General features: G+C 47.0%; 1 protein-coding gene and 1 long non-coding RNA gene across 4 annotated transcripts in view; one reads left to right on the top strand and one right to left on the bottom strand.

Annotated features, from left to right (window-relative positions):
• Positions 1 to 23,951: 23,951 nt before the first annotated feature.
• LOC115273495 lies at positions 23,952 to 26,030 on the bottom strand. Its single transcript, XR_003900819.1, has 2 exons — positions 25,465 to 26,030; positions 23,952 to 24,202 (listed from the first exon to the last, which is right to left on the bottom strand). It is a non-coding gene; the product is annotated as an uncharacterized LOC115273495 (long non-coding RNA).
• Positions 25,638 to 26,665, top strand: part of RBSN (rabenosyn, RAB effector) — a 27,571-nt gene continuing 26,543 nt past the window's right edge. Inside the window, exon 1 of one of the 3 annotated variants that reach the window (XM_029916556.1) lies at positions 25,638 to 25,746. The gene's annotated coding sequence lies outside the window, so the exon portion shown is untranslated. Of the gene's footprint in view, positions 25,820 to 25,849; positions 26,338 to 26,665 lie in introns of those variants that run through there. The other 2 variants (XM_029916555.1, XM_029916558.1) reach the window with 2 other exon arrangements.

The following is a 26,665-nucleotide window of genomic DNA, read 5'->3' as shown; positions in this document are numbered from 1 at the left end:
ACGAGGCTAATATTAGCATTAATAACTCTCAAGCTTGTTTTGAAAGATAGTCTGGATGCTTCTCTGTTCGGAGCTTAGGTATCTGGGTTTTCATGACACAGTAACTATACTGTGATTCTATATTTTAAATATCTCAGGATATTTCCATTTGAAGATAGCTTATTGGTCACACATGGTTAGTGCCTCCCTTTTTGAATGATCAAGGATGATATAAATATTTCAAGAAAACTTGCAAGCTGAACAGGAGACCAAGATAAATAAAACAAAACAGAAAAAAATGACCACAGAGAAAATAGATAAAGATGTAAAAAGAAAGAAGAAAGGAAAATACCCTCTAATTGGTATCCGTAGAGAGAGATAAGATAAAATATAGCATCCATAAAACTGATTTAAGATGATATAGGAATGGAACAGTCAGGGAACAAGAAAACACTTGGAAATTCTAAGATTGCCAAGCATCTTAGAAATACATCTTTTCCTAAATCTAGGGCAGCTTTTCCCTTTTACTTGGTCTATTGCTATTGCTATTTCTTCATAGCTTCTTCTGACTTCTGAATATCCACCCACCAGGGTGATCTTTTCAAATGCAAACTTCATTACACCTCTGCTTAAAACCTCTGATAAGTATTCATTTCCTTCACAATAAAGGCTTTTCATGTTCAGAATCCATGACAGATATTGTCAGTTGCCTTTTCAATGGGCATTTCTCCTATTTCTTCCTGGTTTTGTTCAGGTATCATGCATCTCCTAAGAGTTGAATCTTGATGGATCTAAGCTCATCTTGGAAATTACATTCTCTTGGTAGTGATCTCCTTAGGGGTGTCTGTGTCACCCAGGGGAATATGGGATGTCAGTGGGGGAAAGATGGGAGCTTGAGGAAAGTTTCTTTGCTGATTAGACAGAGGCACTATGGGGAAAATATAATCCCTCTTGAATGTCATAATGTTCTCATGTGATATCTGGAACTCTAGTAGCCATTTTGTGACCATGAGGGCACAAGCTTGAGGTAGAAGTCAACCCACTGGAAATGGAAGAGCAGAAAAAGAGATCTGAGCGATTGAGAACGTCATTGAGCCATGCAGAATTAACCAACCCTGGAGCCACTCCGACTCTGGACTTCTTGTTACGTGGGATAATAGAACTGAATCATTGCTTAAACCACTTCTGGTAGGGATTTCTGTTACTTGTGACCAAAGCATTCTAACTGCTCTAGAACTTGATGTTTCGGTCTCATCATCTGACAACTCCCAGCTCTCATGCTCCCCATCCTTTGCTGTCACTTCCCTTAGTTGGTCACAGTCCCACAGAACACACATAACACATTATTTCCTGCCTCTACATCTTTGCATCCACCAAGGAATGCCCTTGCCCACTTATTATTTAAAACTCTGTGACTTAATGACATTACTGCCTTTGGGATGTTCTTCCCAACACCCCTGATTGTGTTGAATGACCTTCCTCTCTGTTTCCAGCTGCCTCTTTCTCACGGAACCAGGCTGGATCAGTAGCAGAGAAACCAAGCGGCACTCAGAGATCTTGGTGGATCGGAGTTTTATTTTACACCAGTGGGCTCAGAGGAGATCTTGCTCCAGAGATCTGAGTGCCAAGCACAACCATGGCAGGCAATTTATCGTCTGTTACTTCCACATTCCACATTAGTAGTAATTTGGTGCACCTGCGGTGAGGAGGGGGCAGGAAGAAGAACCCAGAAGAGGAGTCTCTAAGCTAGGAACTAGAGCTTATGTTAGTCCGCCATCTTATGGTGCATAACTTTACTTATCTTCCCAACATCTTCATACCACTGATCACCAGGGAGCATGTCTGTCCCCCACTGAACTGTGAGATCACTGGGATAAGTAGAATTATGTCCTTACCACACAGAATGCAGCTCAGCTCCTTTGTGGACTTACCATGTCCTGAAACATTCTTCATGTTTTGTTTTGTTTTTGAGAGAAAGAGAGAGAGAGCAGGGGAGGGACAGAATCTGAAGACAGGCTCCAGGTTCTGAGCTAGCTATAAGAAGAGAGCCTGATGTGGGGCTTGAACCCACAAACCATGAGATCATGACCTGAGCCGAAGTCAGATGCTCAACCGACTGAGCCCTCCAGGTGCCCCCTCAAACTGTCTTCAAAGTTATGCTCATGTATATGCGTGGTAGAGCAAGCTTGTTAAAAGCCGGGCTTTGGAGTCAAACAGACCTGGGTCTGAGTCTGAGTTCAACCACTAACAGCTGTGCAACCTCCAAGAGCTAACAACCTCTCTGCATCTTAATTCCCCCGCCTACTAAGTAGAGATGACAAAACCTAGGGTATCGTGAAGGTTAAATGAGATAAAGCGTGTAAACCTTTCATCTCAGTCCCCAGCACACAGTAAATTATTCATAAATGCCATCTCTTGGGATTATTACTTCATTCATTTGCATTTCAGTTTTGTTAGGGGAAGAGTTTCAAGCTTTCATCAAATTCTCAAAGGAGTCTGTGATCGAGAAGGGTCAAGAACCAGGGTTTGGGAGTCAAAGGAACTGGGGTGGGGAAATCACAATAAATGCACACATCTTGTCTTCTTAAAGTCTGCTGGGGGAGTGCCGTATGATAGCTTCTTCTGTGGGGTCAAGGTGGCCACTGCCTGATCTTGCCAGGTTGAGTTCCCCCTTTGTCATTCCTCCCCAAAGCCCTGGGTCCCTGTGACCTCTGGGCTCTCCAAATGCCTCATTAACACCTTCTGCTTTCTGAGAGCAGAGGCAGCAAGTGGGGCTGGTGTTGCCAGTGCAGAGAATGCTTTACATTAAAGCAGAGGGAAGTGGCAGCTTGAGGGGGTGCGGGAGGCGGGGGCGTGGTGCAGGGGCTACTGCCCCTTTGTGTCTGAGATCGATGACTCAGGGAGCAAGACATTTCTGAGGCATCATCATCAGCACAAAGCAGCAGCTTCAGCCCTATGGGCTGGCACCATCCCTCCCACCCACCCTCATGATTCCCTAGCCCCAGACCCTCACCCTTTTCCTTAGCTGCCATCCCACCACCATTCAACTCATGTTTTTACTCATTGTTCCTCCTAGTGGCCAAGAGAGGGTGGATCAGAACGTGAGGTCCCAGGGAGCTGCAGGCAGAGCCTGGATGAACGTCCGTCCCCATCTTGCTCTTGCTGCTCCAGCCCCAGCCTGGGTGGTGGGCAGAACCGCACACCTGGTGCCAGACAAACCACAGTGGGGCCTCAGCCTTTGAGCCAGATGTCAAACAGATCATTTCTACTCTCTGCACCCCAGGTGCCTCATCTGGAAGGAGGAGGTAAAGAATCATAGCTGAATCACCACTCCCCTAGTTTGCAGAGAAATCATTTCAAAACTCAGCTCTGATCACGTCATTCTCTTGCTCATGTCCCTTAGCAATGTTCCCTGGCCCTTTGTGATCTGCAAGTGGCCCATCACCCCTGTCTGGACTCCCCTCTCCTGCTTCCATCCAGTCACATGGGACAGATTTCTTTGGTTAGTCCACATGATACTACTTTGCCTGGAATTCTTTCTGTCTCTCCTTTTGACTTGGAAAATCCCAGCTTCCAGCTGAACTCATGTACTTGCTCCTCCAGGAAGCCTTCCATGACTTCTTTCCACACTGCATCAGGCAGCTCCTCTGGGCTCACACCTGCCAGAGCTGCATGGTCCTGGCCCTGGGACCGGCTCCGGCTCTTCTAGAGCAGGGCATCTCGAAGTGTGGTCCAGCACCACCTGGAACCTTGTGAAAAGTGTCAATTCTCAGGCCCTACCACCAGAACTACAAAGTCAAAAACTCTTTGAGTGGGGCTTAGCAATTTGTGTTGTAGAAAGCCCTTCAGGGGATGCTAGTGCTCAAATCTGACAACCACTCACCTAATCTAGTCTTCTGACACCAGGCCAGATTTCTGCATTTTCAAATACATGTTTGTTTAGTTTTGAGAGAGAGGGAGAGCACGAGCAAGGGAGGGACAGAGAGAGAGGGAGACAGAGGATCTGAAGCAGGCTCCATGCTGACAGCAGAGAGCCCAATGTGGGGCTTAAACTCATAAACCATGAGACCATGACCTGAGCTGAAGTCAGGCACTTAACTGACTAAGCCACCCCAGGCATCCCTAGATTTCTGCATTTGAAGCCCCTTGCTGCATCCACTGCCACAGGGCCTCCATTCCAGCACCTGCTGCAAAAGGGACAGGCCGGGGCCCAGGGGCTCATTCCCCTGGGCACCACCAGCTGATGGAGTTGTTACAAATGAGAATTTTCCCTATCACATCCCCTGCTCCCACTTTCTGGGGACACTTGCCAAATTTCAAATTGTAAATTGCTTTGATTGGCAAAGAAGAAATTTCAGTACCTGTCTCATTTATTTCTCATCAGTCTCTCTTCCACCCTAATCCTGCCTGACCAGGCCTGGTGAGCTTGAGGAACAAACTCCCAGTCACCTGTCTCTTCATGAATATATTGTAAATTTCATGTGCCTCCTTGCAGATGCACCAAATGTTGCTTGGAAAAATACTTCTTTTTCTTCTTCTCTTGCCCAGCACCCTTAGGGTGGTTTGGAAGGCTTGTGAGGGTGTTAGGAGTCCAGATATTTTCTGGATTAGTGTTTCCTCCCATTAGAAATGTTGTTTTCCTCGATCCTCCTCCCTCTACTTCCAGAATCTAGTAATCTTTCACTCTAGGAAGTTCTTCTTGGTATCTAACCTAACTCTTCCTTGCTGGCGCCAGCTCCAAAGCAGCCTGTGACATAAAAAGAACAAGTAGTTTTACCTCTGTTTTATAGCTCTGGAAAGTAGCGCAGGGCCAGGTACACAGTAGGGAGTCAATAAATGGTCATTTAGAAAATGAGTGAATGGGGGCACCTGGGTGGCTCAGTCAGTTGAGCATCCGGCCTCGGCTCAGGGCATGATCTCCCAGTTTGTGGGTTCGAGCCCTGCTTCAGGCTCTGTGCTGACAGCTAGCTCAGAGCCTGGGGCCTGTCTTTGGATTCTGTGTGTGTGTGTCCCTCTCTCTGACCCTCCCCTGCTCGCACTGTCTCTCTCTGTCTCTCAAAAATAAATTAAAAAACATTAAAAATTTAAAAAAAAGAAAATGAATAGAGAGAGTAGGAAAAGACAAACTTTGGTGACTTTGAGATTAAGTTTTCAGGTATGTTCAAACACCTGACAGCTTTATTAGCTAGATAATATTTTATTTTATTCCCATTTTAAACATGAGGAAACCAAGTCCCGAAGAGAGTGGGCAGTTTGCCTAAGATCACACAGCAATTATGTGGCATAACCAAGGTGTGAACCCAGTATCTGAACTAATTGTCCGACTGGGGGTCAGTGCCTGGCTAATTCCTTGACTGATCCTTTTCTGAGCAGGCAGCTCCAGGCTGAGTGGGGGCAAGGCGCAAGGCAGAGACAAATGAGCCCTGTAATTGTCCTTTGATGAAAGGTTCCTGCAGCCGCTGGGGAGGGGGAGGAGCGGAGCGCACTTCGAGGAGGCACAGGCATCAGAGGCATCAAAGAGAGTGTCAACACGTCTCTGAGAAGGGGGCCCCTTCCCTGCCACCAGCACCAGGCTGAGGCTTCTCTGCAAAGCTTCAAAACTGACAAGGCAGCAAACGACAGTACTTACCTCCCCCAGCTGCCAACACACACAGCTGCTGACTTAATGTACCTCCTTTTTCTTTCCTAAGCCTATCATCATTTTTAATATTTTGGATTTACTAAGGAATAAATGAATACATCGTTTTAAAAAACATGTAATATACAGATCTATAGAGCCAAAATTGGAGTCTCCTTTTATAACACTGCACCTCTCAGCATTCCTCTGAGGAGGGGCCACCACTCAGTTTGGAGGTGTTGGCCCAGGGCATTGCCAGTGAGGATGAGGAAGGGAGTATGGGAGGTGATGAGAAGGTGTGGTAACAGCTACTCGTGGGCTGTGTCCAGTCCACACAGAACCTCTCAGGATGGACTGCATGCACAGGAAGGGGAACCCAGACTTCCAGTTTCCCCCATCCCAGACCTCAAGGGGTGGTGTTTCATGTCTGGAAGTGGGGGAGGGCTTGAAATGTAGACTGTGTTATTATTCAGGTGTGGTGAGGCCAGCAGGTGGAGGCTGACTGCCATTGAGAGGCTAGTTTGTCACTTACAGCTCCTGAGAGGAGGAGGCACACCAAGCCACACAGGGCCAAGTGCATAAGGCACTGGAGTCTGTCAGGAGGGAGAAACAGCAAAGAGGAAAATGTAGGCAGGAACCTTTACTGTGGTTTCTGCATGAAGGAGAGAAGGCAGGGTATGAAGCTTTGGGGTCAGCTGGTTTGAATAATTCTAGCAAACTCTGGAATGTAAGGGCTGTCTTGAGTTGGCCAGTACCCAGGCCTGGGGTGATTAGGGCAGAGGGCTGGTGACGCAGGGTATAAGAGCTCATAGACAAAGGAGTTGTGCCAGAGTCCAGCTCCAGCAGGTGCAGGGCTCCCTGAAGGATGGATGGTGTTGGCAAAAGGGAGCGAGAGTGCCTCGGCTTCTTTCTGCTCACCAGGCAGGCCTCTCTGCACTGATCTGAGAGTTAGCCTTTTTTATTGAAAAAAATGTATGGGATATAAAACAGGAGTGGCAATTGCCTTAGACAATGATTCCTGATTGACAAATTCATTGGTATGTAAAAATTTCCCAAACATAGATTGGTAGAAGACTCATGCATAATCTTTATCAATAGTGATTGAGGTAGATGACTTAGATGCCTATCACAAGGGGAAGGAAGGTATCTTTAGCATTCAAATACAAGGCAATGTTTTTAGCATAGTAAAAGCAAAGGTGAGTTCTTTGTAAGCAAGGTTCAATAGCCTGTTTTCTTGAGGGGAAGTAAAACAGATTTCTCAGGAAATGTAATATTTGCTCCCATAAACACAAAAGAAATTCCTATAATTTCCTTCACAATGTACAGTTCAGAAATGGCTTCCAGCAGAGGTGGTGGGAGCAGAACTCTGGATTGCTTAGTCTGTGTATGAAAGGTATCCCCAAGCCAGTCCTTTACTGTCTCTAGGAATTGGCCAATTTGCCATCAACTAAGCCACAGAGTATCCGAATTACAGAAGATAAAAGGCATGATTAGCACAGGGAGGAACCAGAAACTCTGGGCATGAGGCTGGTAGGCCCAGCTGCACTGAGGTGACCACCACCCAAGGCCTGTGACATCTGAACCCAGAAGGGACCCTGCGACCCTCCTCAGACTGAAGACCTCACATGTGCCTCTCTGCTCTTTCTGGGAGACACCAGGCAGCAGGTACCAGGACTATGACCTTCTAGATCTTTCTCTATGCATTTGCACACATTCACATGAACATACAACTCTCATACCTTATTTCTTATTGTTTTATGTAAATGTCTCATCCCTCTACTCATTGTCCCAAGACTCTTTTCATTTTAAACTTAAGGTTTTAAAAAGTTGTTCATTTATTTATTTTTGAGAGAGAGAGAGAGAGCAAGTGAGAGAGAGTGCTCAGGACAGGGGCAGAGAGCGAGAGATGGAGACAGAGAATCCCAAGCAGGCTTTGTGCTGTCCGCACAGTGCCTGACCCAGGGCTTGAACTGACGAATCGTGAGATCATGACCTCTGACCAGGGGCTTGAACTCATGAACCCTGAGATCATGACCTGAGCAGAAATCAAGAATCAGATGCTCAACCAACTGAGCCATCCAAGCAACTCCCCCTCTACCCAAGACACTTTTTTCCCCCAAATTAGCCAGATATTTATTCTTTGTTTAGTTTAGTACTGTGTTGCTGGCCAAAATATAATTTTAAAAAAATTTTATATAGTTTATTACCAAGTTGGTTTCCATATAACACCCAGTGCTCTTCCCCTCTCTCCATGACACTTTTAATACTGCAGCATACTCTCCTCCTGGTGGTCATTAGAGATTTCCTATTCTTGGAACACTTAAATGGCTCAGATAAGCATCTGACTTCAGGTCGTAGGGCTCTGGGCTGACTCTTTCTCTGCCCCTCCCCCTGCACACATGTCCTTTCTCATAAATAAATGAACACTAAATATTTTTAAGAGAGAGAGAACATGAGCAGAGGAGGAGCAGAGAGAGAAGGAGACACAGAACTCGAAGCAGGCTTCAGGCTCTGTGCTGACAGATGTGCACAGATGTGGGGCTCAGACTCACAAACTGTGAGATCATGACCTGAGCCAAAGCCAGACACTCAACTGACTAAGCCACCCAGGTACCCCCCAAAATAAACAAATATTTTAAAAAGAGAGAGAGAGAGAGATTGATCCCTGTTTTTTTGCACTCACTGCAATGGTTGATGTTTAGATGTAACATGATTTATTTTCACACTCCTCGATGGATGAGCATTTAGGTTATTTTCAGTGCTTCCTAACTGTAATCAATGTTATCATGAAGAGGTTTGTTCCTGTCTTTGTGCAGACGTGAGAGTGCTTGTGGGATAGAAGACTAAAGTCAAGTTGCCAGGACAGAGGGTGTAGGCAGTGGAAACCTTTCTAAATACTGCCAATCTCTCTACAAGATGCTGTGCTCAGTTTATATGTCTATCTTCCTGCATCAGAGTTGAGGGTACTCATTTCCCTACGCCATTTCCAACACTAGACACTATTGATGAAGATTTGGGGGGTAGGGTGGTCTGGAGCTGACAACCAAGAAAGAATTCTTGAAGACATCTTTGGTGCAAAATGGTGATTTTATTAAAGCATGGGGATGGGACCCGTGGGCAGGAAAAGCTGCACTGGGGTCGTGACAGGTCACTCATTATATACCCTCAGGTTGGGAGGAGGTCAAGGATAGAGTAGGTCTCTAAGGTATTTTAGAAGCAAGGTTTCCAGGACCTTGAGGGACTAGCTGGTGCTAGAGAAATGCCATTTATTACCATTTAATAAAACCTCAGTCATGAGACTCTTCAGATATATATCGGCGACCATAAGCTTGGAGTGTGATGGCCAGCAGTTGAGATAAAGGATGTAGACTTACAGGGTCCTTGAGGTTGGGATCATGTGAAGCTAAGGTCCTCTTTTGTCCCCAGCAAAGTGTCCTCCTTGAGGCAGCTGACCTGCCAGAGGGAGGTCACTCTGCCAGTCTCAAGGTCTTGTCACTGCGCTGTAGGCAGTAAGGGAATTTAATTTTTCATTTGACTTAGTTTCCCACATGACCATGGGGAGCACTTAAACCCCTTTCCTTTGTTCTTGGATAGCTGAGGACTATCACACATATTCCACCTGGGGTGGCGGGGGGAGGGGGGCTGCGGAAGGCGGTGCTAGCTGTGCTCAGCCTGCCTCATCTCCCTCAGCCTGTAATATTTTCAAAATTAACCGATTTTTAAGATAAACTTTACTTGATCCCAAAAGCAGTTTTCACTCAGAGACATGTGAAGGAAGCATTCCAGAACCCGTGGTTCAGTTGTGTGGACTCCAGAGTCAGACTACTTAGGTCCAAATCACGGCCACGACACTTAAAGCTTTGTGACCTTGGCAACCTCTCTGTACATTGTTTCTTTGTAGTAGAATGGGAATAATAAGGTTGTGGCATATGGCGGCCATAAAATGTGCCTCTGAGGCTTCCAAGGACGGAGAGTGTCACCCACTGGCTCAGGTGCTGTCCTCTAAAAGAAACACAATATTCACACGGAACAGAGATCCTATGGGCAGACCCTTTCCTATATGGCAGGCTCTTTGTGAGCCTTGTCACATTTCACTTCCTCGTTTGACTTTCTTGCTTCCCTTTCATTGAGGATTTTTTGATTATACTTAGGGTCCACCTGGATATCCAGGATAATCTCTCCATTTCAAGATCCTTAACAGAATCACACCCACAGAGTTCCCTTTGCCATGTAAGATAACATTCACAGGTCCTGGGGATTGCGATGTGGGCATTTTGGGGGCCAAGATCAGCCTACCACACTACAGACCTGCATCATGGTCCGGTGACTCAATTGTCGCCAGATGAAGTACTGGATGCCCAGTTACATTTACACCATCGGGCAAACAATGAATACTCTTCTTAATTTTTTAATTTTTTTTTAACGTGTACTTATTTTTGAGAGACAGAGAGACAGAGCATGAGCAGGGAAGGGCAGAGAGAGAGAGCGGGAGACACAGAATCTGAAGCAGGCTCCAGGCTCCGAGCTGCCAGCACAGAGCCTGACAGGGGACTCGAACTCATGAACTGTGAGACCATGACCTGAGCCGAAGTCAGCTACCTAACTGACTGAGCCCCCCAGGTGCCCTGAATACTCTTTTTTAATTTAAGTATGCATCGGACATATTGCATATGAAATACTTACACTAAAAAAGTAGTATTGCTTATCTGACATTCAAATTTAACTAGGTGACCTGTATTTTTGTCTACTAAATCTTATGACCTTATTCTACCTCCTTCCCCATTTTCTTCACAGGTATTTTCCCCCCAGAATCTCTCTCATGCCTAATGTCATATGGGTGCCTGTTTCTCAAAGAGCCCCAACTAAGACATGGTGGGAATAACATGAGAGAAAAAACAGAAAGATCACAGGACAGTGCCTGGTCCCTAGGAAGTAAACATTTGCTCTTAGCAGACGGGCACAGTCAAATATCACCAGCTAACCTGTGGACCCAGGCCAATCCCCACACTTAGTAGGTGCTCAAAACACATTTCATTGAGAGATGTGTGCATTTGTTTGCACATTTACAGACTAGTTCTGGAGGACACCAGACCATTTAGGTTCAAATCACAGCAATAACACCTAAAAGCTTTGTGACCTTGGTAAGTTTCTTAACCTTTCTGAACATTGTTTTCTTTGTAGTAGAATGGGAATAATAGGGTTGCTCCAGAGAGGAAGTATGAAAGGGAGATTTACTCTTCACTATATGACCTTGCTTATTATTTTAATTTATATGGATCAAAAAAATAGAACATTTTAAAATTATTTTGATGTTTATTTTATTTTTGTGTGAGAGAGAGACAGAGTACAAGCAGGGGAGGAGCAGAGAGAAAAGGACACACAGAATTCAAAGCAGACTCCAGGCTCTGAGCTGTCAGCACAGAGTCCGACATGGGGCTCCAACTCACAAACCGCGATATCATGACCTGAGCCAAAGATGGATGTTTAATCAACTGAGCCACCCAGGTGCCCCCAAATTATTTTGAATCAAATTAAATTCATTGCAATTTTTATATCTTGGAGGCCCAGATTGGGCAGGAGGCCTAGTCGAAGGCTGCTGTACCCCCTGAGCCCCACATTGCTTGGAGAGGCACTGGCTTGGAGGTTGCTAGGGATCCCACCACCTCCTATGTTCCTGAGGGTACTTTTCCAAGGCCCAAGTTCGTATCTCAAGGCCAAACAGTGACCTTTGATAGTGGAAGACCCTGAGGATCTCCACAGTCATCCTATCACAGTGCTCCTGACCCACATAGATTCTTTTCTGGGAGGCAAGGAGATGGGCATGGAGACAGGAGAGTAGCTCCTCCCTTCTCCCACATTTTTGCCTGCCTGCAAACAAGCAGGTAGGCCTCATGTCAGGGAGTTGGAATCCCAGAAGCTCAGCATTCGGAGAGATTTAAAAGTCAGGGAGGATAGGAAAATTCTCCCCAGCCTCCCTGACACGTTTCTTCAGTCCATGCTCGCATACCTCCAGTGATGGGCACCTCACTCCCTCAAGGACAACTTTCCTAACCAGCACAACTCTGCTGGGAAGCAAGGGTTTGCTCTCTTAACTGAGACCTGGTACTATGTGACTGCCCCGTGAGGCCCTTGTGGGTCCTTGCTCTGTCTTCTGGGCCCCCAGGTCCTGTGAGTTTGCTGCAGGGGACCCCTCAGGATGCTTCCTCCAGCTTATTGAGACTGGTGCCTTCTTGGCCTCCTACGTGCCCTAGGTACCCTCATCCTGGCTCTCTTGTAGGGGCCAGCACCTACAAGAATAGGATGTCTTCAGAGAGCACCCGCTGAGCCAAAATTCAGAGAAAAGGTTGTTTTCTGGGCCTGCCCTGGATAAAGTGTGAGGAAACCCAAGTGTCCTGTGACTAGTAGTGGGTCCCAGTGACTAGGATGCCAGGCACCCCCACTCCGACTCTTCACTGCTCCTGCCTGGACAGCACTGGACATTCTCAGCCAAAGTTAGAGTCTGGCACTGGCCTCTCTATCTGGGACACTTCCTTCTGTTAACCCTTTCTTTCTCTTAGAAAAAAGATTTATTTTTAAAAGTAAGAAAAAAAAGGTTCAGAAGATACAGAAATAGCTACTTTTACTAGTTTCTTATAGTTTCTACTAGAGATATTCTAAGCATTCTCAGCATACTTGTGTTGTCCTTGACTCAGGAGTTATCCCCTCGCCTTCCTTGAGGTGCAACCCTGGAAGGCAGCCCCTGTTCCCTGACCCCACAGGCCCCTGTGCGGCCCCTCTCTGCTCCCTCTAAGGTGTGGTAGGTGTATTTCTGCCTCTGCACAAAATGATTTTGTGTGGCATATGGATTCAAGTTTAAGAGTTTAGCTTATTTAAATGTATATTAAAGAGAATAGACTAGTACATCCAACCCATCATTTCTTAGAATGGGGTTAAAATTTTTAAAGAATTTTTAATGTTTATTTATTTTTAAGAGAGAGAGAGAGACAGAGCATGAGTGGGAGAGGACAGAGAGAGAGGGAGACATGGAATCTGAAGCAAGTCCAGGCTCCGAGCTGTCAGCACAGAGCCCGACGTGGGCCTTGAACTCATGAATGGTGACCTGAGCTGAAATGGGACACTTAACCGACTGAGCCATTCAGGTGCCCCAGGATGGGGTTAAAATATATTTTTGAAAAAATTGTTAACGTTTTATTTATTTTTGAGAGAGAGAGGGAGAGAGAAAATGAGTGGGGGAGGGGTAGAAAGTGAGGGAGACACAATCTGAAGCAGGCGCCAGGCTCTGAGCTGTCAGCACAGAGCCTGACATGGCCTTTGTGAAATCATGACCTAAGCCGAAGTCAGACGCTTAACTGACTGAGCCACTCAGGCAGCCCAAGAATGGGGTTAAAATTTAAAAGTGAGTAGTATTCAAAGTAAATAACAGGTAGTTTTTATTTTTTTATTTTTTTTTAATGTTTTATTTATTTTTGAGAGACAGAGATGTAGCATGAACAGGGGAGGGTCAGAGAGAGAGGGAGACACAGAATCTGAAGCAGGCTCCAGGCTCTGAGAGCCCAATGCGGGGCTTGAACCCGTGAACCATGAGATCATGACCTGAGCCAAAGTCGGACGCTCAACTGACTGAGCCACCCAGGTGCCCCAACAGGTAGTTTTTAGACAGGGCAAAATTGCACCAGAGTCACATGGACTACTCAGAAGCCTGAAAGTGCTGCTGTCATTTATAAAAGGTGGAGGAGGGGTGGAGGCGGGGTGTCAGGAACGTGAGGCCCCTACTTAATGCCTGGAAAGAGCGCACCTAGTGGTTGGTAGGGAAAGGCAGAGACTCTGGAGCGATGATTCTCAATCTTGCTGAATATCAGAATCCCATGGAGAGTGTTAAAAATCCCAATGTCCAGGCTATGTTCCAGATCAATGGGAGGATGCTAGACAAGCCTCAGACAGGTGAGTGATTTCCAAAGCTCCCCAGAGCCTCTGGGGAGAAGCACAATGTTGGGAGGAGCCAAAATGTTCCCATTCAGATGGGATTTATGGGACTCAGGGTCTCAGCCAAATTAGGGGGAGAGGTTGGTCAGTTTACATAATCTCTGCTCCAGGCTTTAGATTAACAGTTAGCAAGAGGAGGCTATTTAAAGCAGGAGGCTGGGAGCACGTGGGAGGCCATGGTTCTGGCACATGGGCTCAGGACCAGGCAGAAGGCAATGACCCAAATTCTGATCCTCAAAGTGCCACCCAGGCTAAACAAAAATAGGAGTGGAAGGCAGCGGCCAGACAGCACGGGGGCGTGGAGGAGGCTCTAATTAAAATGCTTAAGGCGCTTGTGATATTCTTACTTCTCTCCCATCCCTGAGCACTAGTCTTCTGCTCATGAGACTGAAGGCCATTCATAATTCATTAATTCAGCAAAGAATTCCTTGGGCCAGGTACTATTCAGGGCACTGGGGGATAAGAACACAAATAACAACTCACATTTATTGAACACTGACTTTGGGCCAGATACTGTTCTATGTACTGTACATCTAGTAACTCACTGGGTCCTCACAGAGTTACTGTGAAGGAGCTGATGCACACAGGGGTTAGATAACTCAAGCACGTTCTCACAAATATTGCAGGGCTGGCAGATGATTAAGACAGCTCTCCTTCCTTTGAGAAGCTCCCAGTCTAGTGGAGTGACAGACCTGGGAAACATATGTAGCTGGGGACTCATGAGAGACGAAATGCCCTCTCTGTCTGGGAGGGGTAGGGGAGGACAGACTCTTGAAATGGGTTCTAAAAGTCGACTAAGTTAGCCAGGCTTAGGGGCCCCTGAGTGGCTCAGTTGGTTGAGCTTCTGCCTTTGGCTCAGGTCACAATCTCATAGGCTCATGAGTTTTGAGTCCTGCATCAGGCTCGCTGATATCAGCCTGTCAGTGCAGAGTCACTTTGGATCCTCTGTCCTCCTCTCTCTGCCCCTCCCCCACTTGCACTCTCCCAAAAATAAATATATATTACCAAAAATAAATAAATAAATAAATAAAGGGAGTCAGCCAGGCTTAGAAGGGGTAGGAAAAAAGGGACATGTACTTCAGAATGAAGGAAAGGCATGTGCAAAGATGAGGAGGCAAGAAAGCAGCACAGTTTATGTCATAAGTAAAAAGCAGTCTGATACGAATGTGGGACAGATACTATTCACTGCTTTAAGACTGTGTCTGGAACAGACCAGGAATGGCATGCTTCTGGAGGCTGGGAAGTGTGTCTGAGGTCCCGAGTTCAAGGTTCTCAGTTTCATGAAATAGCCAGTATGTTTTCAGGGCAAGGGAAGGGAGACCTGGGTGTTCTCTGTGTTTGCTCTGTCACGAGACTGCGTCCAGCGGGGAGGGGGCTCTGGGAGGCACCTACAGTTGGCCCCCACCTTGTTTCTCAGATCAGCTTATTCAAGAGGAACAACTGGTTTTCCAGAAGACCTGTGTCTGGCTCGGGGGTCTGCCCACATACACATGCGCAGAGGGGAAAAGACGACGTGAGTGAGCCTCTCTGCCGGGAGGACCCAGGCTCCTGTGCTGGCTGCACAGGCCACTTGCCCTATGGGAGCCTTCACATCCTGGGGAGCGAACTGGTGACTCACATCCACCTTGCAGGCTCATCATCATATTTAGGATAAGTCTAGGTGTCTGTGCTAGATTGAGCACAAATATGGTCACAATCTCTATCTGTAGCAGACTGAGCTAGGGAACCTCAAAATTCATATGCTGTAGTTCTAAGTCCCAGTCCCTCAGAATGTGACTGTATTTGGAGACAGGGTTTTTAAAGAGGTGAATAAGTTAAAACGAGGTCATTACAGTGAACCTAATCCGATATAGTGCCTTAATGAGAAGAGGAAATTAGGACACAAACATGCAGAGAGGGAAGACCACGTGAAGACACAGAGAAAAGGCAGCCATCTACAAGCCAAGGAGAGGGGTCTCAGAAGAAACCAATCCTGCCAGCACCTTGATCTTGGATCCCAGCCTCCAGAAGTATAAGGAAACAAAATTCTATTGTTTCAGTCATCCAGTCTATGGTCCTTTGTGATGGCGGCCTATGAACTGACACCTACCAGAAAGAGATAGGTCTATTTCTCCATCCTTGGATCTAGGCTCTTCTTGTGACTTGCTTTGGCCAATAGAAGGCTTAAAAGGCAGCAGAAGAAATGGTGTGATCCTTCTGAGCTTAGGTCTCAAGAGACCTTGCATGTTTCTGCTTGCTGCCTTTTTGTGAACAAGCCTGGACTGGCCTGTTAGACACTGGGAGATCACATGGAGCAGAATCCATTTATCCCAGTCAAAACTGTGCTATACTAGTCAATCCCCAAATATGTGAGAGAGCCCTGCTGATCTTAGTATGACAGGTCCATGGCTGATCTTGGATATCAGAGAGGACCTAACCAAGACCAGAAGAACTGCCCAGCTGGTATGCAGACTGCTGAGCAAAAAAACCCACTCATGTCACTGAGTCTAGTGGTTTGTGTTAAGTCACTGAGTTCAGGAGTATTTGTTACACAGTGATAGCTAACCCGCAGAGTTTCTGTGACAAGGGAGCTCCCTCCCCAAACCAGCCTCCCCGCACTCAGTCCATGCGACCCAGCGGCTGGCCAGAGATGCTTAGCACCACTGGTTTTGAGGAGCTTTCCAGGAGTGGACACAGAGCCTTTAGGAAAGGAAGACTCTGCTGAGGTGAGAGGCCAGTTAGGAGTGTGACAGGCTGATCAGGGGTGGGGCCCAGCTGGATTTTTAAATCTCACATGAAACTCTTGGATTCAGAAGCAAATTTTGTAACATAAGGTTAAGGAAATTATCTGAACCACAGAGACTGAGGCAGGGGAGGGTGATTTCCCCAAGGAACGGAGATGTTACCAGTAGGAAGAGGATGTATGTTAGCCAGGAAAGAGCAACCGATGTCTGTTCAACAGGGATGATGATGATGATGATGATGATGATGATGATGATGATGATGACACAGCGAGGAGACGAAGGTGAGGAGTGGGGGGTTTTGGCTACGCAGAGTCAGGTGAGAAGGAGCCCTAAATGTGTAGGGGAAGCACTGGCCTCTCCCAGATTCTTCTCTCTTTTTTTTCAACATTTTTGGGGGCTTCTGCTCCTTGCAAGTTCACCATGATTAACCATGCTGGGTTGCCTGGTCTGCTGGGCACATCAGAGAACTGGCCAGAAGCCCAGACTTAAAGGCATTTGGGACAAGTTGTGTCCTCCTGACTCAGCGAGATACTGAAGCCAGATTTCCACTGCTATCTTTTCTAATCCAGGGGGTCATCCCCTGGGCTGAGGTGCACATGGTCGGCCCCTGGGGAGGTCTCTCACACCAGAGGCTCAGCCTAAGGCTTTCGGGGAGTGTAGACTTTCTCTCTGGGAAACTCTCTGAGGCAGAAACAGCCAGCTGTCCACTAGAGATGTATGCTTCTCTACTGTGCCATGTGGCTGTTGGGAAGTAGCCGCCCAGCTGGGCAGCAGTTCCCAGCCCTCCTTGTGGCTGGGAGGAGCCATGTGACTGGTTCTTGCCAAGGAAGGTATGAGAGAGAGATGTGAGCCATTTCTGGCTCAGGGGGTTTAGGAGTGGGTGTACTTTTTCCATTCTCTGTTCTTTCATATCCTGGCTGGACATGAACTCCAGGGTGACCTTGGCAGTCAGACACTGAAGCCAGCGTGGTGTTATTGTCTGCAGCCTCCAAGGGAATGAACGACTGCCCGGAGAGAGTTCTCCTCTACTTCCTTCTCCCTGTACCAGCCCCACTGACTAGGAAAACCCGCCTTGGCCATTATGTGTTGTTATGACCAAATTCTGGGGATGGTTGGTTCCAGCAACCTGTATTACCTTCCCTAGGATACGAGCCATGGCTTCGTAAGAATAACGACACCAGCTGACCCTTCCTGACTGCCTGCAGTACCTCAGAAACCATGCGACTTGTGTTAGATGCACAGTCTCAGTCCTCGCCACAGCTCGGGGAAGTGTACGCTCCTATCATCTCCACCTTACAGACATGGAAATGGTGGCTGAGATTCATCGACCTGCCCAAGATACACATTTGTCCCCTGAGTCCTTCCACACACACTTACCGTGGGCAGGTTATGGGCCAGCACAGTTTGAGGCTGGGGATACCAGGAGGAAACGAGACAAAGTTCCTGCCCTCCTGCAGCAGGCATCCTAGGAGCAGGAGGGCGGTCAGCCACGTTCCTAAGTCAGAGAGAAAACGAGCACAAGGTAGGGGCACAGAAAGTAAAGGGGCAGAGATGTTGGTGAGCAGTGCTTGCACGGTGCCGGGAGTGAGTGGCCCTTAAATTCTGCAACCCCAGGCACCTCACTTGCCTCTCCTGGTCCCAGCTTTGGCCCGGAATGTGCTATTTTGAAAGCGCGGTCAGGGAAGAGGGGACATGTGCAGAGATGTGAAGGAGCAAGGCATTTAGGAATCTAGGAGAAGAGTGTTCTAGGCACAGGACCACCAAAGGCAGATGCCAGGAGGTAGAGCATCTTCTACCTTGGAGGCCACCTTGCCTATATACTCATCTCATTGGCAAGAGATGAGTCTGAGGGCCCTGTGGACCACTGTGAGGACTTGGGCGGGATCTGCTGGAGGGTGCTTAGCAGAGGAGGGACATGATCTCACTTTGGTCCTGTAGGACCCCCTGTATGCCTGGGGAGCAGAGGCTGCAGAGATGGATGGGGTGAGAGCAGAGGCAGGGGCTTTGGGGAGGAGGCTACTGCAGTCATCCAGGTGAGAGATGCCTGGGTAGTGCCAAGAGGGGTGAAAATGGGCATATTGTAGATCCATTTCAGAGTGAAAGCTGAAAAGGATTTGCTGATGCATTAGAACTGAAGTGTGAGACAAAGAAAGGAGTCAAAGATGACCTCCAGGTTTTTGGGGAGGAGTACCTGGCTGAAAGGAGGCACTGTTTACTGTAAGGAAAGGGCTGTGGAAGGAGCAGGTTTGGGCTGGGGCATCTCAGAGAAAAAAGAACCCACGAGCTCTCTTGAAGGCAGAAGGGCATCTAGAATTTGGGTGGTGGGGCACCATCTGAGCCCATACTATCATCAGCTGCTCAGTCGAGCCCCTGCAAGACAAAGGGGCCTCGAATTCAGCAGTGCAGGGGCTTGGTGGGGGGAACTGACACTCCCATGCCACAGTGCTTAGGTCCTCCCCCTCCTCTGCCTGACAATAAGAGGGAGCCTCAGAAAACATCCAGGAGGAACTAGCCGAACCAGCCAAACTAGGTGGGCTTCGAAAACCTGGGAAGTCTGCGCTGCTCTCACGTGGTCCTGTGGTGCCCCCTGGTGGCTGACTGGGCTCCTCACAACCCTTGGCTCACCGTATGCAGAGCCCTCTACCTCCTGCTCCCCTTCCCAGAGGCAACTCCTGTTAGAATTTGTGCTTCCTTTCTGAGATTCAGCATGAATCCTTTCAGCTCATTCTTGTCGATTTATCCAGGGTTCAGTATGTGCCCAGCACACTTGGCGTTTTTGCCATCTGCATCTCTTCTCAGTACAGAAGCCAGAGGTCATATCCTGTCTCTCCCCTACTCCAAACCTTTCCCCGCGCCCCACCGCACTCATAGTAAAAGACTGGGTGGCTCAGTCGGTTGAGCGTCAGACATCAGCTCAGGTCATGATCTCACAGTCCGTGGGTTCGAGCCCCGCATTGGGCTCTATGCTGACAGCTTAGAGCCTGGAGCCTGCTTCAGATTCTGTGTCTCCCTCTCTCTCTGCCCCTCCCCCACTCACTCTCTGCTTCTGCCTCTCAAAATAAAATAGACATTAAAATAAATAAATAAATAAATAAATAAAGTCCCTACAATAGCCGTGACCTGTCTTCTCCCCTTGATTTCTCATACCAAATTCCTCTCTCTCCCTTGCCTCCTCTGTTCCAGCCACATCGGCCTCATTACTTTTTTTTTTTAATTGTGGTATAATATACATATTTATCATTTTAACCATTCATAAATGTACAACCCAGTGGCATTAAATACATTCACAGTGCAGTGTAACCAGCCTACCCAGAGCCTTTTCATCATCCCCAAATAAAAACTGTACCAGAGAAACAGCAACTCCCCTTCTTCCCCTCCCCCTAGCCCCTGGTAACCTCTGTTCAACTTCCTGTCTCTATGAACTTGCTTATTCTAAGGATCTCAAGTAAATGGAACCATATAGCACTTGTCCTGCATCTGCCTTATTTCACTAAGCATAACAGAAAAGGTTCATCCATGTTGTAGCACATACCCCATATTTAATTCCTTTTTATGGCTAAATAATATCCTGCTGTATGGGTAAAACACATTTTGTCTATCCAGTCCTCTGTTGGTGGGCACTGGGGTTGTTCCTATCTTTGGGCTCTTGTGAACAGTACTGCTAGGAACATGGGTAGTGGCCTCATTACTTTTTCTTCAATCTGCGAGGCACAACCCTGCCTTGAGAACTTTGTACTGGTTCTTCCCTCTGCATGAAATGTTCTTCCCCAAGCGATCCACGTGGCTCATTCCTCACAGCCTTCTGGTCTTTATTCAAATGGTACCTTCTTCATTAGACCTTCTCTGTTCAGACCTGCTCTGACCTACTAAATACTGCAAGCTGGGGCTCCCCCTCCTATGTTTTCTTTTCTCTATAGCACATCCTACTTTCTAACATACTATATAATGTAATTATTTAGTGTATCTATTGTGTAGTGTCTATGTCTCTCTGCTGGCATGTCAACTCCCTAATGGCGAGAATTGCTGTCTGTTTGGTTTAGCTCAGGCTCCCATGTAGGCAGGTGCAGGTGCTTAATACAGAATTTGTTGAACAAATTTAAAATTGCAAGTGTAAGTCAACTGCTGAGTTACACATTTTTAACTGGAGTCACAAGCCTAATGTGTGAGATGCTTTCCATGCCAGATTCTCTTAAATGCCCTAAATACTTAAAATACTGCATATGCATGGATTCTTTCAAATCTGGCTTAGAATTGGGATAACCTTTCAACTAGTCAAGCATACATATATCCCGAGATTTAGGTCAGAAGAATGAGATTTGAAGCTGCAGATAAGCAGTGTGATTTTTCTCTTGAAAAATCTGAGCCTTGCCTCTCGTCCCTGGCCCTGGGACTCCTGTCCAGGCTGTGGATAGCACCGTTGAGGGGTTGAGAGGGAGCAGAAATCCATTCCCTGCCCCACTCACCAAGTGCACGGCTTGGGGCTGGGCTTCAAACCCAAAGTCTGTGCTTATAACCACATCTGTTGGTGGGGGGCCTCTTTCCCACTCTGTAAGGCCCCTGTGGCTGGTGGGGACCCTGCTTTAGCGAAGGAAATGCCAGCCGACAACCTGTAGACAGGATGGCCTTGCAGCTCAGGTGCCCCCCAGCCAAGAGATCCACGTGCATCCTAGGTTTCAGGTCTGGGAGGCTGCCACCGCCCACCCTGCAGCCTCCCCGGATACTGATGACTGTGGCTACTACACGATTCTCTTCTAAGTTCCCACCTGGCAGGGCCATGACTCTCACAGATGTTTCCCTGACACCAGATTGGATCTGCACACCTCCTATGGCACTGACCCAGCTTGACACCTCTCCTCCTTTATCTTTATTTAACATTTACATAGCCTTTCCTGTGTGGCCAGCACTTACCACTTTCCAAAGAGTAACTTATTTAATCCTCCAGCCTAGGAGGGAGGTCCTATTATCCTAGTTTGCTGATGAGAAAGGAAGGCTCAGAGAATTTAAATGGCCTGCCTGGGATCACACCGCTATGGGGCTGGGCTTCATACCCAGAGTCTGTGCTTATAACCACAATGCTTCGCTGCCTCTTAACTTTTTCCTTGTCCTTTTTTTCTCTCATTCCCTCCTTGCTTCCCCTTCCCCTCTCTTATTTCCTCCATACTTTGCTCCCTCCATTACCAACCTTGAGCAGGTGCAACCTGCCCAGCTTGGCTCACCTTTTGCCAATTCTGCAGATTAGGCTCTGTCTCCCACGGCCTTGCTAGTCCTTCCCTCATCACTCTCGTCTCCCTGTGCCAGGAGACAGGGTGTGCCAACCTGTACCCCCTCAACCTGCCTGCTCATCACCACAGGGGCAGCTGGCAGAGGCTGGCGGAACTGGGGTCTGGGCCAGCTTGAAGGGGAAGCCAGATCTTTGGGGAGTTACATGATGTGCTGTACACTTTCTCCTGATGTATGCTTACCACATCATGATTTCCCTTTCATGCCCGGGTTTTTTTTTTTCTAAGTTTCTTAAAATTAGAGAGAGAGAGAGAGAGAGAGAGAGAGAGAGAGAAACCAGGGGAGAGTCAAAGAGAGAGGGAGACAGAACCCCACGAACCGTGAGATCATGACCTGAGCTGAAGTCAAAGAGTTGGACACTTAACCGACTGAGCCATCCAGGCACCCTCTGCTTTGGGGTTTTTAATATGATGCCAAGACACCCTTGCTGCTTGGAACAGACTTAGACAATAAGGCGACAGAAAGAGAGAGACAGAGAGAGAGAGGGAGAACCATAAGGTGGAAGGCAAAGGTGAAGAGATTCAGATTGCACCCTGAGAAGCATCTCCCTATGGTGCTGGGAACAATGTTCAAATCATGAATGAACTTTTCTAAGTTTCTCAAAGGACACATGTTCTTCCCCAGGGTTTTGCCTTTGCCTCTGCTGTTCCCTGGCCTGGAAGGCCCTTCATGCCCACTTTTACCTGAGGGCTCTGGTTTAGTATTGTTAAATATTGTTGCCTTTGGGAAACTTCCCTGAATTCCCACGGGGCGTCCCAGCAGGCCTCCACTTTGACGCCAGAGCATCTGCATCCATGTGCACACTGTCCCCCCCATATGTACATTTAAAATAAATTTTTTTAACGTTTATTTATTGTTGAGAGACAGAGTGTGAGCAGGGGAGGGGCAGAGAGGGAGACACAGAATCCGAAGCAAGCTCTAAGCTCTGAGCTGTCAGTACAGAGCCTGATGTGGGGTTTGAACTCATGAACCATGAGATCATGACCTGAGCTGAAGTCGGATGCTCAACTGACTGAGCTGCCCAGATGCCCCTCTCTCTCTCTATCTTTAACTAAATGGCTTATGAGTGTATCCTCTGCCAGCTCTGGCCTCCTTCAACATTGAGAGACCATCCTGCCTTATTCTCCTCACATCCTCCATCTCCACGCCTGGTACATGGTTCGTGCCTAGAAAAAGCAGAGAGAGGCAGGACAGCTCAGAAACCAGGCCTTCAGAGAGGAAGAAAAAAATGGGGGCTGTGAAAGGCAATATGACTCTGTGGTTAGTTAGCACTTACCAACTGGGTGACCTTGGGCAAGTCACGTACTCTCTCTGATTCCTCACTTATAAAATGGGGACTATTAGTCAGTAGCACCTAGAGTTGTATAAGTAAACAAGTTACAACGTGCGAAGCACACAGAAGGGGACTGGCACATGTGAATCACTCAGTAAATATTAGTCATTATTAGTATTGAAGTGCAAATAGTAACAGAGTTACCCGAAGGACTTAAATAATGAAAACGTTCTTGCTAAGCTATATATACAAGTTCTTTGCCATCATCACTCTTAAAAATACCAATAGAACAGCAGTTGCCCATCCATCATGATTTCCAGAATTAATTCACAAGCTGTAGGCCACACTGTCACTGCTTTTTCTTTTCTTTTTTTTTTTTTTAGCAAATAAAATGGTGAATGTGATACCTGACTTTTGTAAATGGTAGAATGACAGGCAAAATCATAATGGTTTAACAGTAGGTCCCTCACCTGACTCCAAACACAGTCTTGCCCTTAAGAGTGTCCTGTTCTGGGACTTAATCTGGTCCCAGACACTTAATAAAGTGTTTTCGGTCCTCAAGGACCCAAGGCAGAGACCGGCAACAGAGAGGCAAAGCTTGGTCTCTTGTTTTACTTCTGAGAGGTTTGGCAAGGTCTCTTCCTTTTCTGTGTCAATGTGCAAAGGGAAGTTACTGCCCATTCCTGCTAACACTGTAAAGGTAAAAAAATATCAGTCATCAGGATGAGAAAAGTAGAAGAGCTTGCAAGTCTTCGGAACTCATTTTATCTGTGCAGATGAGAAAACTGAGGCCAAGAGAGGGAAGGGAACTGTTTAAAGTCACAAAGTAAAGTGTGGCTGGGGGTTGAGGCTACACGTCTACGCCTCTGTACCCCTAGCTCACTGCCCTTTCACTGGCCATTGCCTTTCAAACACTCAGTGATCTCTGTGCTGCGAGCCCTGTGTCCTTAAACAGAAAGCGCTGGAGGCCCAGTGCTACTCGCAGAAGCAGTGCTCCTGTCCAGAGCTAGAACTGGTATTATGGATTTCCACACACATATATATATACACATACACTCGCTGCCACATATGCATCATCTCACTCAATATTCATGACTCTATGAAGTGGAAAGTGTTCTTTTCATCCCATTTTACAAATGGTGATACCAGGAGGCAAAGGAGTCAAGTAACACTCTTGGAACATGAACTGAGATGGCCTTCTGACCCCAAAGCTCAGGATCTTCCCATAATGCTCTGCGGCTCTTCTTTGGGAGCTCAGGACGTTGAAGGCGAGCCCTTGTGCAGGACACAAAGCAAATAGCTTTCCAGGACTGGGATGAAGTTTTGTCTCTATATCCCCAGTGTTACCTAGTACAATGCAGGGCACAGAGTAGGCGCTGAGTGATCATCGTCTTTTTTTTTTTTTTAATTCAGGTATAATTGGCCTATGTACATTTCACATATAACAAAATGATTTCACTTGTATATTATGTAAAATGATCATCATAAGTCTATTTAACAAATGTCACCATATATAGTTACAAATTATTTTTTCTTGAGAAAATGTTTTTTCTCATTTTTTCTTGAGAAAAGTTTCTTGAGAACTTTTAAGATCTACCCTTTTTAGCAACTTTGAAGTACACAATACAATATTATTAGCTGTACATTACATCCCCATCATTTATTTTATAATTGGAAGTTTGTACCTTTTGACTTTCTTCACCCATTTCACCACCACCCACCCACAACAAACCTCTGGCAACCACAAATCTGTCCTCTGTATCTAAGAGCTTGGTTTTGTTTCTGTTTGTTTATTTGTTTTTAGATTCCACATATAAGTAAGATCATACGGTATTTGTCTTTCTCTGACTTATTTCACTTAGCATAATGCCTTCAAGATCTATCCATGTTGTTGCAAATGGCAAGTTTTTATTCTTTTTTATGGCTGAATAATATTCTATATATCCTTTAATTATCCATCAGTGGACACTTAAATTGTTTCCATATCTTGGCTATTGTAAATAATGCTGCAAAGAACTAGTGGGAATGGTGATGGTGGTGCATATTATCTTTTCAAGTTAGTATTTTCACTTTCTTTGGCTAAACACCCAGAAATGGAATTGCTGGATGGCAGGTTAGTTTTATTTTTTAATTTTTCAAGGACCCTATATACTGTTTTCCATAGTGACTGCATCAATTTCCTACCCACAGTGCACAAGGGTTAACTTTTCTCCATATCCTCCCTCCTCAACACTTGTTATCTCTTGTCTTTAGGAAAGAGTTATTCTAACAGGAATCAGGTGATATTCATCAAGGTTTTGATTTGCATGAGAAAACGCCACAGGTTTCCCACAGATCTAACTATGCTGTATGCCCTCTAGTCAGATACTCCACCTCTTTCCAAATCCCCACTTCACATGGTTCTATTCTGGCTCTACACATCCTCCAAGTTTCCTGAATATTCCTTCTTTCTCTAGCTCTCAGGAACTTGAATGGACTCCTATTATTTCAAAGCCACAGTTGGGAGTGGGGTAGGAAGTGTTAACAGTCTCCTCTCACTCCCCGCCACTTCCTCACTCAATCGCATACGTTGGCTAAGAGCTAAAGAATCAAGAGCTTCGTTTTCCCACCTCTACAACTGGTGGAGAACCACCGGCTGGCTTTAACGCATCGCACGTAAGCACCCGGGACAGCAAAACTTTGCAAATTCATCCGGTCCGCCCCTTTTGGTTCTTACAGCGCCTGCGCAGAGGCCTGTGTGCGTCAGGCGCTGTTGAAACACACCTCCGCCCTTCTCTTCTTCGGAGATTCGGCGCTCGACCGGCGTCTGTCAGCCTGCCTTCCGGTTTCGGTGCCGCGCAGGCGCGTCTGCCGAGCGTCGAGCAACCGATGGAGATGGCGGCCGCGGCTGGGTGAGGGAGCGCAGAGGCCCAGAATCCCGGCAGGAGGACGAGACGGGCCTCCGTGCCAGCGGGAGCGCGGCCGGTACAGAGGGCTGGGCAGGATCTGAGTGGCGCGAGCTCGGCTGCCCTCAGGAACAGAGACGGGCGGGCCGTGAGGGTGTTGGATGTATGCGCCTGTGGTGGGTGTGACGTGCGTGGTGGGAGATGCGGCTTTCCGGCCGTAAGTTTCGCCCTTGTTGTGCTTGCGACGATTGGGCTCTATGTGATTGTGTGGTTACGTGGGCGTGCACAGTTGTGTTTGGTTTTGCGCCTGAGGGTGGGTGAGCGGTGGTCTCCCGAGTGCTTGTGTTTGGTTCCCTGGTTGTGTGAGGTTGAGGCGTTTGGGTTCTGAGCTGGTATAGGGTCGTTTGTAGCGTTTGGTGTGGCGTCTGTGCGCCGTGTCAAGTTGTCATGTCCGCTCTGTGGGGTTGAGTCTTTCGTGTTGCGTGTGGTTATGCGACCTGTGCATAGTCATGTTGAATTATGTGGAGGGTACTGTGTGCGATCGAGGCCGTGAGGAGTGCGGGTGTGGGATGTGTAGTCTCTGCGGCATGTAGCCGGGTAGGATTCATGCTGGGCGTATACTTTCAGGATATGTAGGTTTAATATGTAGGTTTTTTACGTGGTGTAGGTTGAGAGGGGCTTGCATATGTTATGGTTGTGGGGTCTGTCTTCGTGGTTTGTAGTAGATTTATCTAGTTTGTAGTGTGTGTTTGGTTATGTGATTTTAGAGTTCCTTCACGCATTCATTCATTCATAAATGAAGCTTTATTGCGTTTCTTCGTGGTAGGTGCCAGGGACTGTGCTAGAGCCTGGGGATAAGGTGGTGGGACAAACGCATAGTCTCTGTCCTTACAAAGCTTAGAGTCTTAGTGCTTGGTTATTTTAT

Source organism: Suricata suricatta, chromosome 12, assembly GCF_006229205.1.
Source record: "Suricata suricatta isolate VVHF042 chromosome 12, meerkat_22Aug2017_6uvM2_HiC, whole genome shotgun sequence".
In the NCBI taxonomy this organism is placed as follows: domain Eukaryota; kingdom Metazoa; phylum Chordata; class Mammalia; order Carnivora; family Herpestidae; genus Suricata; species Suricata suricatta.
Note: the sequence above shows the minus strand (reverse complement) of the source record. Positions and strands in the feature narration are given on the sequence as shown.